Genomic DNA, 14,653 nt, shown 5'->3' on the forward strand with positions numbered 1-14,653 from the left:
GAAGGAAGGAGAGAAAGACAGAGAGAAAGAGAAACGGAAAGGAAAGGACCTAAAATTACAAAAACTTCTACAAGATAACACAGGAGAAAATCTTTCTGACCTTGCATTAGGCAGATTTCCTAACATATCAAAAACACTATCCATAAAAAACCAATTGATAAATTGGACCTTATCAAAATTGAAAAATTCTGCTCTTCAAAAGACAGGCCATTTCCCGTCATGGTGGCACACATCTGTAATCCCAGCACTCGAGAGGCTGAGGCAGGAGGATCATCATGAATTCAAAGCCAGCCTGGACTACATAGTGAGTTTGAGGACAGCCTGCTCTACAAAGCAAGATCCTATCTCAAAAAAAAAAAAAAAAAGCCATTAACATTATTGAATCACATATCTAATGAAAGAATTATATCCAGAATATATAAAGAATTCTTACCAGAAGCAAAATTATATAGGTCAGAACTGTAGTCTACATAAAGGAAAAGCATCAGAGAAGGAATAAGTGAAGATAAAATTAAAACTTATTTTCTTATTCTTGATTAACCTAACAAAGTTTGTTCAATAATAGCAACAATACATTTGGTTATGTATGCTTATTTACAGTCATATACTCAAATATAAATGAAATAAACAACAGCTACAATACAAGGGATTAGAGGGAGGAATAGGGTAATTTTATAATTATAAGATAGTCACACTCCTGATGAAGTAATACAGTGTTATTTGAAAGTGGATCTGAGTCCAAGTGAAGCAAGCAAGCTGAGAGGTGGTGTGTGTTGCATCTCAGAAACTGGTAGCGCGTGCAGCATGGCTGACCAGCTGACTGAAGAGCAGATTGCAGAATTTAAAGAAGTTTTTTCACTTTTTGACAAGGATGGTGATGGAACTATAACAACAAAGGAATTGGGAACTGTAATGAAGTCTCTTGGGCAGAATCCCACAGAAGCAGAGTTACAGCACATGATTAATGAAGTAGATGCTGATGGCAACGGTACAACTGACTTCCCTGAATTTCTGACAATGATGGCAAGAAAAATGAAAGACACAGACAGTGAGGAAGAAATTAAAGAAGCATTCTGTGTGTTTGATAAGGATGGCAATAGTTATATTAGTGCAGCAGAGCTTTGCCATGTGACGACTATCCTTGGAGAAAAGTTCACATGAAGAGGTTGATGAAACGATCAGGGAAGCAGATATTGATGGTGATGGTCAAGTAATCTATGAAGAGTTTGTACAAATGATGACAGCAAAGTGAAGACACTGTACAGAATGTGTTACATTTCTTGTACAAAATTGTTTATTTGCCTTTTCTTTATTTGTAACTTATCTACAAAAAGTTCCCCCTACTGTCCAAAACATATGCATGTATAGTAATTAGGACTTCATTCCTCCATGCTTTTTTCCCTTATCTTATTGTCACTGTCCTAAAACCTTATTTTAGAAAATTGATCAAGTAACATGCTGCATGTGGCTTACTCTGGATATATCTAAGCCCTTCTGCGCATCTGAACTTAGATGGAGTTGGTCAAATGAGGGAACATCTGGGTTATGCCTTTTTAAAAGTAGTTTTCTTAGGAAGTGTCAGCATGTTGCTGTTGAAGTGTGGAGTTGTAACTTTGCATGGACTATGGACAGTCAACAATACGTACTTAAAAGTTGTACTATTACAAAAGAGGTGTATTATCCAAGTACTCGTATACTATTTTTTTGTACTGCTGGTCTTGTACCAGAAACATTTTCTTTTATTGTTACTTGCTTTTTAAACTTTGTTTAGCCACTTAAAAAAATATCTGCTTCAACCACGGTGGAAATCAGTATGGAGATACCTGAAAGTACTAGGACTGGAAGTCCCATTTGACCCAGCTATTCCCCTGCTGGGGATCTTCCCCAAAGAATTAAAAGAATCATACCACAGTGATATATGTGCACCTATGTTTATAGCAGCACAATTTGTAATAGCTAAAACTTGGAAGCAGACCAATTGCCCATCAGCTGGAGACTGGATAAAGAAAATGTGGGTTTTTTTAGAAAATGGAGTACTACTCAACCATAAAAAATGAGAAATTAGAGATATTTATAGCTAAATGGATGCACATTGAGGCAATACTCTTAAGTGAAATAAACAGGACACACACGTGTAAATACCGAATAGTTTCTCTAGTGTGGAAAAACTGTAAGTGTAATAAGGACTAAAAGGTATAAAATAATGTGAAATAGGAAGAAAAGGGGCAAAGGGGAAAGGGAAGTGGGAGGGGTAGGGGAAAGGAAAGAAGGGAATGGAATTAATATGAAAAAATGGAAACAAAATCTTTGTAAATAGGGAGGGATGGAAGGGTTGAAGGGAGGGCAGGGAAATGAGGAAAAGATAATAACCAAGAAAGATTATGTAAAGGTGCAAATTTCCAATGATGAATGTCATTATATTGTATACCTAAAATGTACCAATAAAATTAATTTTTAAAAATCTGCTTATGGCACAATTTGCCTCAAATTCATTCAAGGTTGTATATTTGTTTTCCAATAAAAAATTACAATTTAAAGAAAGTGGACTTGGATTAGTTATAAATTTCTGTTGAGACGACAAAAATAAAATAAGGTAAAAACACTATGCTAAGAAAGGCATACAAATAGGATCATATAAAATGTTCGGTTAAAACTACCAGAGGCAGAAAAAGAAAAGAAGACAAAAATAGAAATGGAGAACAAGAGCAATAATAGAAAACAGAAACAAATATGGTACATATTAATCTAATCCTATCACTAATCATATTTAATGTCAGTGGTCTAAATACAATTAAAGACTGAGATTGTAAGAGTAGCTAAAAATTAAAACAAAAACAAATATATATGTTGTGTATAAGAAACTAACTTCTAAGAAATGGCTGTCTTAGTCTGTGTTGCTACAGTAAGGCACCACAGGCTGAGTAACTTATAAAGAACAGAAATTCATTTTTCACAGTTTTGCAGGCTGGGAAGTCCAAGATCAAGCCGCTGGCAGGTTAGTCAGACCTCACATTGTTTGTCATGAGGTCTCTGCTTCTAAGATGGCACCTGGAATGTGGAGTCCTCACATCAGAGGAGGATATCACAGAAGGCAGAGAGGCAAAAAGGACCCCACCCCCATGACTGAGCACTTTCCATAGGCCCCACTTTTCAGTGCTGTCACATTGCCCATTAAGTCTCAACAAGAATTTTGGAGGGGACATACCCAAGCCATAGCAAAAATACACATAAAATCAAAGTAAATGGATAGAGAAAGACAATACATCGTGCTAGCCCTAATCAAAAGAAAGTGAAGTAGGTATATTAATTTCCGATAGAGAACACTTCAGATTAATGAAAGCCTCAGGGATAAAGAAGGGTATTATATTATGATAAAGGTATCAATTTCCTCCCAAAACATAATAGGGTAATCTTTAATGCATATGTGCCTAACAACAGACTAGAATACATGAGGCAAAACACATGATAAGACTGCAAGAAAAGATGAATACACTGTTATAGCTGGACACTCCAATACCTCTCTATCAGGAATGAACAGATCTAGCAGGGAAAAAATCAGAAAGCCATCATTGAACTCAACAATACCATCAATCAATTATATATAATGGACATCTGAAGGTTATTTCATCCAACAACAGCAGAATACACATTCTCTTCAAATTCACATGGAACATTCACCAGGATAGACCATATTCTAAGCCATAAAACATGCCTTAACAAATTTTTAAAATAAATTATGTAATCTCTATTCTCAAATCACACTGAAATTAAATTAGAAATCAATAATATAAAGATAGCTGGAAAAAAAAAAAGATAGCTGGAGGGCCAGGGATTTAGCTCAGTGGTTCCACCGCCTGCCTCGCAAGCGCAAGGTCCCAAGTTCGATCCCCGATACCAAAAAAAAAAATATATATATATATATATATAGCTGGAAAATTCCAAAATAGTTGGAAATTTTCCTAGAAAAAAGAAAAAGAGAAATAATACTTGGAGATTAAACATACTTCTACATAGCACATGGGTCAAAGCTAAAACCTCAAGTGAAAATATAAAATATTTTGAAATAAATGACAATTAAAATGCAACTTATCGGGCCAGGGAGTTAGCTCAGTGGTTCTGCCACCTGCTTTGCAAGCTCAAGGTCCCAAGTTCAATCCCCGCCCCCCAAAAAAATCTTATCACTAGGCATAATGGGATTGTACCTGTAGTTCCAGCCACTTGGGAGGTTAAAACAGGAGGATCACTTGACCCTGGGAGATCAAGGTCACCATGGGCAACATAATATGAAAATTCTCTGTACTTTTGGCTCGGTTTTGCTTTGACCCTAAAACTGCTCTGTTTAACAAATAGTGTACTTTTTTAAAAGACACACAAAATGGGCATAGGAAACAGACAATTCTGAGAACTACAAATGTCAATCAAGCATTGGTAATCTTGGAAATACAGATAAAAATGATGAGGTCTCCCTGATTTTCCAGAAAGATTGGAAAAAGAATTTAAAACATCCCCACCCAAATTTGATAAGGGTATAGGGAAACAAAGACAATGAAGATGGATACATTGTTGTCAAAAGTGTAAGTTGGTGCAAGTCTTTCAAAGAACATTTTGGTAATATGTATCAAAATGTAGACTATGCATGTTCTGGACCTAGCAGTTTCATTTCTAGGGAAATATTGCTCCAACATACATATACAGTACTGATTGTAATACATGAATCTGGGCATAACCTAATCATCAGTAGAAGAGTTAATTATAGTGGTACCTCAGTTCACAAACTTAATTTGTTCTGCGATTTTGGAAAAAATGACCATGTTTGTGTTTGTGTGGGAAAGATGGCTGCGGTCTTTTTTTTTTCTTTTTGGTTCTGGGGATCGAACTCAGGACCTTGCACTTGTGAGCCAGACGCCAGAACCACTGAGCTAAATCCCCATCCCGGCTGCAGTCTTGTTTGTCACCCAATGAAGAGTTTGCAAGCAAAAACAAAATTTTGCCAAATGCTTCTGTTTGTGAACCAAATTGTTCATAAACAAAAGCATTCATGAACTGAGGTACCACTGTATTAACAGTAAATTATGATATATGCTCATCTTAGGATATTATAAACCAACTATAATACAGCATAGAACAACCACCTAAGTGTGTTGAGAAGAAAATGCAAGTCATACAGTACAATGAAAATTTGATCCCAGTTCTATCAAAAGAATTACATACACTTTGTGCCAGAAAGTTCAGAGTAATATCTGAGAGGAAACAGTTAACTGCCTGCCTGCAAGCACAAGGTCCAGAGTTTGATCCCTGGTATGGGGATGGGGGGGTGGAAGCCAGGCACCCTGGTGCACACCTGTAATACCAGCACTCTGGGAGGCTGAGGTAAAAGGATCCAAATTCCAGCCCAGCCCAGACAACTTAGTGATTTAGTGAGACACTATCTCAGAAAGAGGGTGGGGTGAGTGGAGATTTATCTCAGTGCAAATGCCCTGGGTTCAATCCAGTACCACAGAGGGGGGAAAAGAAGGTAGAAACTTAATCTAGCTATGGATTGAGAAGAGGATTTAGAGCTGGGGCCTTCAGTAGATGATTAGGATTAGATTATCAGGGTCATTAGGAAGCCTCCACAGTTGAATACTAATGGCTTTATAAGAAGAGGCTATACATACCCGTGCACTCCACATCTCTCACCATGTACTGCCCCATGCAGTGTGCAGACTGTAAGGAAAAAGGCCATCACCATACACAGCTCCTCAGTCTTGGACCAGAACTGTGAACCAAAACAATCCTCTTTTCTTTATAATTTACCAGCCTGTGCTATTGTATTATTAGCAACAGAAAACAGATTAAGACACAAACTAATACCAATACTTAAATTTTCTATTTTCCTCAATGTCCTTTCCCCCCCTAGGATCCACCTAGGTAGGGTACAGTATTACCTTTAACTGTCATATCTCATTAGGTGTTTCTTGGCTATGACAGTGTCTTAGACTTTCCTTGTTTTTGATGACAGTTTTGAGGAGTACTGGTCAGGTATTTTTATAGAATGTCTCTCTGATGAGGCTGGGAGTGTAGCTTGGTGGTAGAGGGCTCCATTAGCATGTACAAGGCCCTGGGTTTAATCTCTAACACTGGAAAAATGTCCTCAGATGGAATTTACCTGATGTTTTTCCTCAAGATTACATGGGGTTTGGAGAGGAAAACAACAGAGGAAAGAAACACTGGCAATTACTCTTTTACTGTTTTCAGAATGTTATCCAATTGAAATCCTAGCCTTTTGAGATTGACCTCTCACTTAGAAATATACATTGAAGTTTCCTGCCTGTCAGTCCATGATTTGAGTGCTTTTTTATTGTTGGAGATTGAACCCTGCTGGGCCTCACATGTGCTAGGTCAATGCTCTACCACTGAGCTACACCTCAGCCCTTCATTCTTGGACAGGGTCTCACTAACTAGCTAAGTTGCCCAGGCTGGCCTTGAACTTGCAATCCTCTTGCCTCAGGCTCCCATACTGTTGAGATTGCTGGCATACTCCACCATGCCTATCCCTGTTTCTTTTAAAATTTTAGAACAAGATAGGGGCTCGATTGCCCAGGCTGCCCTTAAACTTTGATCCTTCTGCCTTGGCATCCTGAGTAGCTGGGACTTACAGACATACACCACAATGCCCAGCTCATTTCTTTCTAGCATTGAATACTACTCCATTCTCTGGATATAACAAGTTTATGTATCCATCCATCTACTGAAGGACATGTTAGCTGCTTCCAAAGTTTAGCGATTATGAATAGAGCTGCTATAAATGCATGTGTGTAGTTTTTTGGGTGGACATATGTTTTTGACTCCTTTGGGTAAATACCAAAGAGCATAATTACTGGATCATATGGTAAAGGTATGTATAGTTTTCTAAGAAACTTCTAAACTATCTTCTAGAGCGGCTGTACCATTTTGCATTCTCATAATCAATAGATAAGATTATGTTATTCTCTAGCAACAGGACAAGAAAGTGTCATTTACAATCACTTCTTACGAAGAGTACAAACTTTCACTCTGACACTGGTGATGTCGACCACCATCATCCGGCTGAGGGATGTGTCAGGTTTCTCACTCTAAAGTTGCTCTTCCTCTCCACTCTCTTCTTCTGTATTGGCCACACTCCACCTCTGAGGGCAGAGTATCTACATGAAGTCTTCTGTGTGGGAGATGTCTTATTTCCCATTTATTTATTCAATCAATCATTTACTTCTATGTTTACGGACACATGGATATTTTATACTTTGGGTTACAATCCAGCACTATTTTCTTTTGTTGTTCAGTCTAGCTTTGGCCATTGGGAGTGTTTTCAGCTGGTTTCTGTGTTCATATTAATTTTTAATATGGACAGATATAACCCGCATAAACAGAAGATATAAACAAAAGGTCTTTGAGAGTCCTCAGTAGTGTAAAGGGCTTCTGAGACCAAAACGTTTTGAGAGCAGCTGCTGTAGGGGACCGCTCCTCCTAGCTAACCCCAGGTGTATGTACGTGGGTTTTCAGCAAGAAAGGTCTGGGGCCCAGGCAGAAGACATAGAAGCCACGCTCCCGCACCCTTGGGAGCACCGCATTTCCACACTAGTGCGTTCTTAGTGTTCTTGGCCATCTGAAACGCAGGGGTCTCCAAGACGACGCTCACCCTGCCCTGTCTTTCTTGCAGACGCCACGGCGGGGCGCCCGGCCCCCTGAGCGAGTCACCCACCTAGAGCCAGAGGCTGCCGGCATCTTGGCTCGCTCAGCGCTTACCCCGAGGGCTGGGACACTGGCCTGGCCTGAGCAGTCAAGCCCTCGTCCAGGTTCGGCGGCTCGCTCTCCTGGGCCACATCAGACGCAGCGCCGAAGCAAAGAGAGAACCCGGTATAGCTGCAAGACGCCGAGGGGACGTCGCGGGCTGTCCGCGCGCCCTGCTGACCTCCCGGGCCAGCTCTGCTGGAGCAGCCGACAGCTCCCCTCCCCTCTCCATCCCGGCTGGCTGGGCCGGGCAGACCTCTGCAAGCGCAGGACACTCCGCGGTAAATGGCTGCAGCTGGGGACCTGGCTAATTGATACAATAAGTTCTGTAATTGTTTCTAAAGTAAGGTAATGATTTGGCAGAGGGAATGCTTTGATCTTATCAGCCAAGAGAGATCTCTTGAAAAGAAACTTCAGACAAGCACTGGGGGCCTCCACTTTGCAGTGTGAAGGCCAGGGATAGCCTTGGCCCCAATCCACCCCCTCCCCAGGTCCTCTGTCTGGCCTGACACTTTGGGCTTTTCAAGAAGGGATGGAAAGGCCTTTCTCCTACCTAGGAAGACTGGAGCCTGTGCATACACACATAGACCCCGGGATATGTGTGGAGGGCTGAGTTCTGGGCTCTTCCCAAACCCAGGGATGGCTGCAAGACTAGTTCGGTTCTAGAAGAGGCTGTAGAGAAAGAGATGGGACTGCAGGTAGGGTCAGATTTTGAAATACCTGACTTGGCTCCATCCCAATGACATTTCTCACACAGTGAGGGCTGCTGATTTGAGTTTTTCAGGCTACAGAGGGTAACAGGGAAGACAACCTTGAGGGTCCCCCCTTCTCCAAGAAACTGCACACACATTAGCACACATACCCTCATTCTGCACTGTGGGTGTCCCCGCCTGGCAGAGGCCCCAGCACAAAGAGGATTAGAGAGATGAGCTAATCTGGTTTGTATCCCAGACATGGCCCCAGAAAGGGACTTTGTCTACCCTTATATTTAAGGGGATGAAGGAGTGAGAAGTCCTTTGAGGGCCTGCTGGCTGACAGTGTGTGAGAGACCCCTATCTCACTGGAGTTCCTAGGATACTAGAATCCTGACTTCAGGGTCAAATTTAGGGAGCAGAAATAGGGCACACGTGTAAATACCGAATAGTTTCTCTGGTGTGAGAAACTGAAAGCGTAAATAAGGATTAAAAGGTATAATAGATAATGTGAAATAGGAAGAAAAGGGGCAAAGGGGAAGGGGAAGTGGGAGGGGTAGGGGAAAGGAAAGAAGGGAATGGAATTAATATGAGAAAAGGAAAAAATGGAAACAAAGTCTTTGTAAATAGAAAGGGGTAGAGGGGTTGAAGGGAGGGCAGGGGAATGGGGAAAAAATAAGAACCAAGAGAGATTACATAAAGGTGCAAATTTCCAATGATGCATGTCATTAGATTGTATACCTAAAATGTACCAATAAAATTAATTTTAAAATATTTTTTTAAATTTAGGGAGCAGAGAAATAGGGGCCGTGGGGAACAACAGGGTGGGCTGTGCTCTGTGACATGAGATAGGGCCAGGGATTTGGCTCAGTGGCACCCGGCCTGCCTCGAAATCACAAGGTCCTGAGTTCGATCCCCAGTACCAAAAAAAAAGAAGGAAGAAAGAAATGAGAGATAAAGACAGAAGCTCTGACAGAGGGAACTAGATCTCCACCCTACTTGTTCAGAGAGGTAGGATTGGAGACAAGGAAATCATGTCAAAACTGTACTTTCAAGAAGACTGCAACTTCCAGACCTAGTCAGAGTTACCTGGGCAATCCATATCTGCATTCCCTGGGTTAAATTTAGGCTCCTTTCCTTCCAGATCCACCATACCCAAAATTCCTCAGTAATACTGTTGGTCTATAAATTTTTTTTTTTTTGGTACCAGTGATCGAATTTGGGACCTTGTACCTGCAAGGCAGGTGGCAGAACCACTGAGCTAAATTCCCAGCCCTGTTGGTCTATAAATTAACTGAATTGAGAAAGTGAAGAACAGGGACATGATCCAAAAATAAAGGAACAGGCTGAAAAACTCCAAAGAATGTTTAAATTACGTATCTTAAAAACAAATTTAGGGCTGGGGATTTAGCTCAGTGGTTTTGCCTCCTGCTGCACAAGCACAAGGACACAAGTTCAATCCCTGGTACCAAAAAAAAAATTTTTTTTAAGTTGGGCCCATTCCTGTGAAATGGGCTAGTCCCCTTCTGAGAGGTGGGCCACCTTTTCCCTAGATTTCCATTCTCTCAAGAGAAGCAGAAATGATCCCAGGTCCAGAAAATAAGTGTCTCTGTCTTGAGGACCCATGCTCTATTTCTTTGAGCGTGGACCTTTTAATTTCTTAAAATTCCTGTGCCTCTTACTGACTAGTCCTGAAAATTGTTTTTCCATGATGGAAGTCAGCGAACTTGGAAACTTATCCCATGGGTAGTGTGGGTTAGGGTCCTTATCTCAGCTTTGGGAAACTCTTCAGACTTTGTCCAGTGACAGTTCCACTACTGGGGAAACTGAGGCCTGGAGTGGGAAAGTGACTTAGTCATGCAAATAGTGCATGGCTGAATTAAAGGGGGAAAGGTTTTTTTCTGGTCCCGTGCATATTGCAGGAGCTGCAAAGGAAAGGTGTGAAACAGAGAGGGGAAAAAAAAAAGACAAACAAATCACGCACCACAAAAAATACAGAGAGGCAGGCAGGCACATACACAGAGACTGAGGAAGAGTCACAAAGAGTAAAAAGACAGAGATAAGGAGAGTGGAGCAAGACCAACCGCTGTATCCAGAAAGACGGGCGGAAGCAGAGAGAGATGCTGAGAGGCAGGGAGTGACACAGATGAACAGACAGAAATAGAGAGACAGGGTTCAGGCAGAGAGGAGAAGACAGACTTTCAGATGGGGCGGCGGCGGGGGGCGGTGTAGACACAGAGAGACAAACTCAGAGAGGAACAGACACAGAATGACAGAAAAGCCAAGAGACTCAGAGATGAAGCCCCAGAGACAAGCGATGGGGAGAGCTTGAGGACAAGAGGGACAGTGCGTTGAGGAGGGCAGAGTGGCAGGGAGAGAGTGGGCTCTGCAGATTTTTGCCCATATGAAGTAAATCAGACTTCCAGATCATTCTGGGGCCCAGAACAGGTGGTAGGGAAAGAAAGAGAGCTCAACAGGGAGTCTATCTGATACAGGCAGATTAGAAAAAGAGGCCTGGGGGCAAAACGGGAACTCTTCCTTGGGGAGAGGCTGGTCAGTGACCACCCAGGATCTAGCACACCCACTGGCCTCACACAGAACCTGGGCCACCCGCCCAGGATGGCCGTCAGCCCGCCTGGCTCCAGTTTGATTACAGCCAAAGTGCCAAAAGGCTCCAGAACCCCCCAATGCTCCGCCTCCATCCCCGCCTCCCCAGGCCTCATCTCCTCCTTCCCTGTCTCCTTAAATCCCTCTGCTGGTCCCCTGGAGAGTGGTTTGCCCTGTTTAGCCACTAGCTGGGAAGAAAAGGGTGCTGCCCCACCAAGCCCCCTTCCTGGATTTGGGGCTGGATTCTCCTTCCCTCCAGTCTGTTTGGCCTGGCCTCTTTGAGACACGTTCCACCTCTCGCCTGGGAGCTCATAAATACCAAGGAGAGGCCAGCCAAGCTGTGTACAAAGCATGATCTCCACGCCACCCCCCCCACACACACAAAAGCCCCTGGGGTGCCTTCTAAGATCCCTTCTTTTCCCCAGACACCTGCATGGTGCAGCATGGCAGGAGCTACTAGGGGCCTGGATGAACCTGGCCCCAATTCAAGTGAGATTTGCCTTGGTTTGCAAAGCAGTCTCAGGAAAGGCGTCTCAGGGCCCTTTGTGCAAGTAGCAGGCTCAGGAATTCCTTGACTCCTATCCAACCCACCCCCCCAGCCCCTTCTTGGCCTTTCTCTCTGCTCATTACCATCCACACCACCTCCCACCCACCGGGAAAGAGAAGGTCATCGCCAAAGGGGCCCAAGGAAGGGGGAGCATTTTGGAAGATAGACCAGGGTGGAATAAGAGCTGTTTACCCACACCCAAGCTCCCTTTAGCTCATCTCCACTCCCATCCAAGGGCCAGAAAAAATTCAAAGTCATTCAGCCACACAGCTGAGAAAGGAGTGAAAGATGAATCCTAACTCTAAGTAGCCTCACTGGGGAGCAGGGCATGAGGTGAGGTATGGAGGGTGAGATGGGACCCTTCCCCTTTCGGAACCCACTTTTGAAAGGGCGGGAGACTTGGAACACACCTGTAGTCCCAGCTGTTTGGGAGGCTGAGGCAGGAGATTGCAGGTTGCAGGCCAGTCTGGGCAGCTCAGAGAGACCTTGTCTCAGAGTGAAAACTGGAGGGCTGGTGGTGTAGATCAGTGGTACAGCACCCCTGGGTTTACTTCCCAATACTCTAAAAAAAAGAAGAGGAGGGCCGGAGATTTACCTCAATGGTGCCACTGCCTGCCTCGAAATCAGAAGGTCCTGAGTTCCATCCCTGTACAAAAAAAAAAAAAAAAAAAAAAGGAAGAGAGAGAAAGCAGGAAGCTGTGGTGCCACCACAAGGAGGAGGGCAGATGAAGCTCTGCTGGCTGTCTGCTGGAGGTCCTAGGGAAGCTGGCACACACGGCTGGTGTGGGAGGGTGTCCTTCCTTAGGTCTCTGCTGCTACTGCTACTATACATCTGCAATCTGCAGCACACAGCCTTGAACTCCCACAGAGCCTCACATGCTACTGTCAGGCAGCTTTACTGTACTGTAGTTGCATGAAAATATCCGGGGAATGAGGCCTTTTCCTCCTTCTGTGTAATTCAGGATGCCCTAGCCAGTGGTGGGCATGGAGCAGGTACTTAATAAGTGCTGGCCTGTCTCCTTGCAGGGCTCTCTAAAACAGTACTTGACTCTCAAATCACCCCCCATCCCAGGGTTCCCTTAACCCAGAATGCAGGAGTGGGATAAGCTGGAGCAGTCAGGGGCTAGTCTGAGCCTCCTGCCGTGACCCTCTGCCTGAAAGCCCCGTAACAGGCCCTTGCGTGAGGAGCTGAGCTTTCCAATAGTGTCTAGGGCCTAGGGACTGGAAGTTTATTTTGAGACTTGAAACTCCAAAGTGGCAGATCCCAGAAAACCTCTTCTCTGGCTCCGAATTTGTCCTCTAGTTAAGTGGCTGAGTGCAGCTCTTGCAGTCAGCTGGCTCCTGCAGCTTGGGGTTCCTCCTGGGGATCTGGAGACTGGGGGAGGGGGAAAGGAGGGGAGGAACAAAGCTTCGTCCTGAGTTGCCCACTCCAGCGCAGAGGTGGCCTGTACACCCTGGGAGAAGTCTTGTCCCCTCATCTATTTCCCTCCCTCCTAGAGATGTTTCTTGGGGGTCATCTCAGCTCAAAAACACACTTGCATAATTGAGCCAAAACACGGTCCTACTTAACTATGAAGATAGCTGAAGCCAAAGAAGGGGCCTCAGAAGTGGGTTTGGGGCCCATATGTAGAAACAAACACAGGGCCAGAGTCACACCCAGGTCTGAAGGCACAGGGGCCTCTGGGAGCAGCACTGAAGCTGGAAGACTGCTATCCTGCAAAGGGGTGGGCTGGGCTGGAAGGAGGTAAAAGAAGGGTTCAAGGAAAGGGGCCCTGGGCTCACTCCTCTCCCACCTGCCCCTCTCAGGGAAACTTAATAGAATCTCTGCCGTTCTAAGGACAAAGCAGGCCAACCAGAGCCTAGGCTGAAGGAAAGAAAGGAGGGGAAAAGAGTCAGCTAGTGGCCCTCAAGGGACATGGTCCTAGTTCCTGTGGCCAGCATGCTGGCCCCACATGGTCTCCCACTCCCTTCCAACTCCACTCCAGCCCCATTTCCCCCGCGGTGGCAGCGGGCACCTTCTCCCCTCCATTACCTGTCTGAACTCCTCTCCTTCTCCCTAGCTCCTCTGCTGCAGGGCTGACCTTTGCTACCCATGTCCCAACCCCCTCCTATTTTAGGCCGTCCTACTCCTTAATTCCCATTGGGATGCTCTTTGCTAGAATCTGCCCACTTGTTTCCTCACACCCAGTCGTCTTTGATTGGATCTCACTGGTAAGTCACCTACCCTGATCTCCTTTGTTACAAGTGCGGCCCATCCCCTTACCCTGTTCTATTTTTCCCACTGTACCAACCACTTTCTAATATATTGTATGTTTATTGTCTATCACCCCCCAGTAAACCGTAAACTCCATGAGGGCAGAAATTTGCTTTGTTTACTGATGCACAACCAATGCCTAGCACAGTTCTATCACATGACAGGGAATAAGCAAATAGCTGTGGAACTGATGAATGTGCTCAGACTTACCACGGAAAGGAGGACCAAAGGAGTGAGGAGGAGTAAAGGTCCCTCTGAACCCTTTCCCCCCATCTCCGTCTCTGAGGTGACTGCAGCCAGATGTGCCCTGTGGATCACACTCGGCTTCCCTAATCCCCCCCCCCCCCAAGGACTGATACCGAGTTTAGGGTTAAGGGAGATGGGCGAACACCAGCATGTTATTTACACCAGGACTTTAATGTTTTGGTGTTTTGTTTTGTTTTAGGGACTGAACCCAGGGCCTTCACACTGAATGACTACATCCCCAGCTTTTTTTTTTTGATCCCTGGGATCGAGGATCGAACTCAGGACTCTGTGCTTGCGAAGCAGGCAGCAGAACCACTGAGCTCATTTTTATTAAAAACAAATGTTTTTGTGTGTGTGAGGCAGAGAGGGTCTTACTCAAACTGGCCTCAAAATCCTGCTGATACTCCTGCCTTAGCCTCCCGAGTGCTAAAATTAACAGGTGTGGGCCACCACGCTGGCTTCAGGACTTTACAGTTTAGCTTAGTCTCCAGTAGAAGCATGAAAGACACCTGGGAATGAGGGGCTAGGCGGGAGAAACAGAAACCAAGGCTGAAGAAG

The 14,653-nt window shown here is 44.3% G+C and overlaps 1 long non-coding RNA gene and 1 pseudogene across 1 annotated transcript in view; one reads left to right on the forward strand and one right to left on the reverse strand.

Annotated features, from left to right (window-relative positions):
• Window positions 1-14,653, reverse strand: part of LOC110350977 (uncharacterized) — a 48,596-nt gene that overhangs the window by 32,885 nt on the left and 1,058 nt on the right. The window contains exon 2 of the long non-coding RNA XR_015451824.1: window positions 12,006-12,157. This is a non-coding gene — a long non-coding RNA (uncharacterized LOC110350977). The remainder of the gene's footprint in view (window positions 1-12,005; window positions 12,158-14,653) is intronic.
• LOC101701865 (calmodulin pseudogene) lies at window positions 652-2,486 on the forward strand (annotated as a pseudogene).

Source organism: Heterocephalus glaber, unplaced genomic scaffold, assembly GCF_053883595.1.
Source record: "Heterocephalus glaber isolate CG9 unplaced genomic scaffold, H.glaber_assembly_v1.0 deba00001442, whole genome shotgun sequence".
NCBI classification, from domain to species: Eukaryota; Metazoa; Chordata; class Mammalia; order Rodentia; family Bathyergidae; genus Heterocephalus; species Heterocephalus glaber.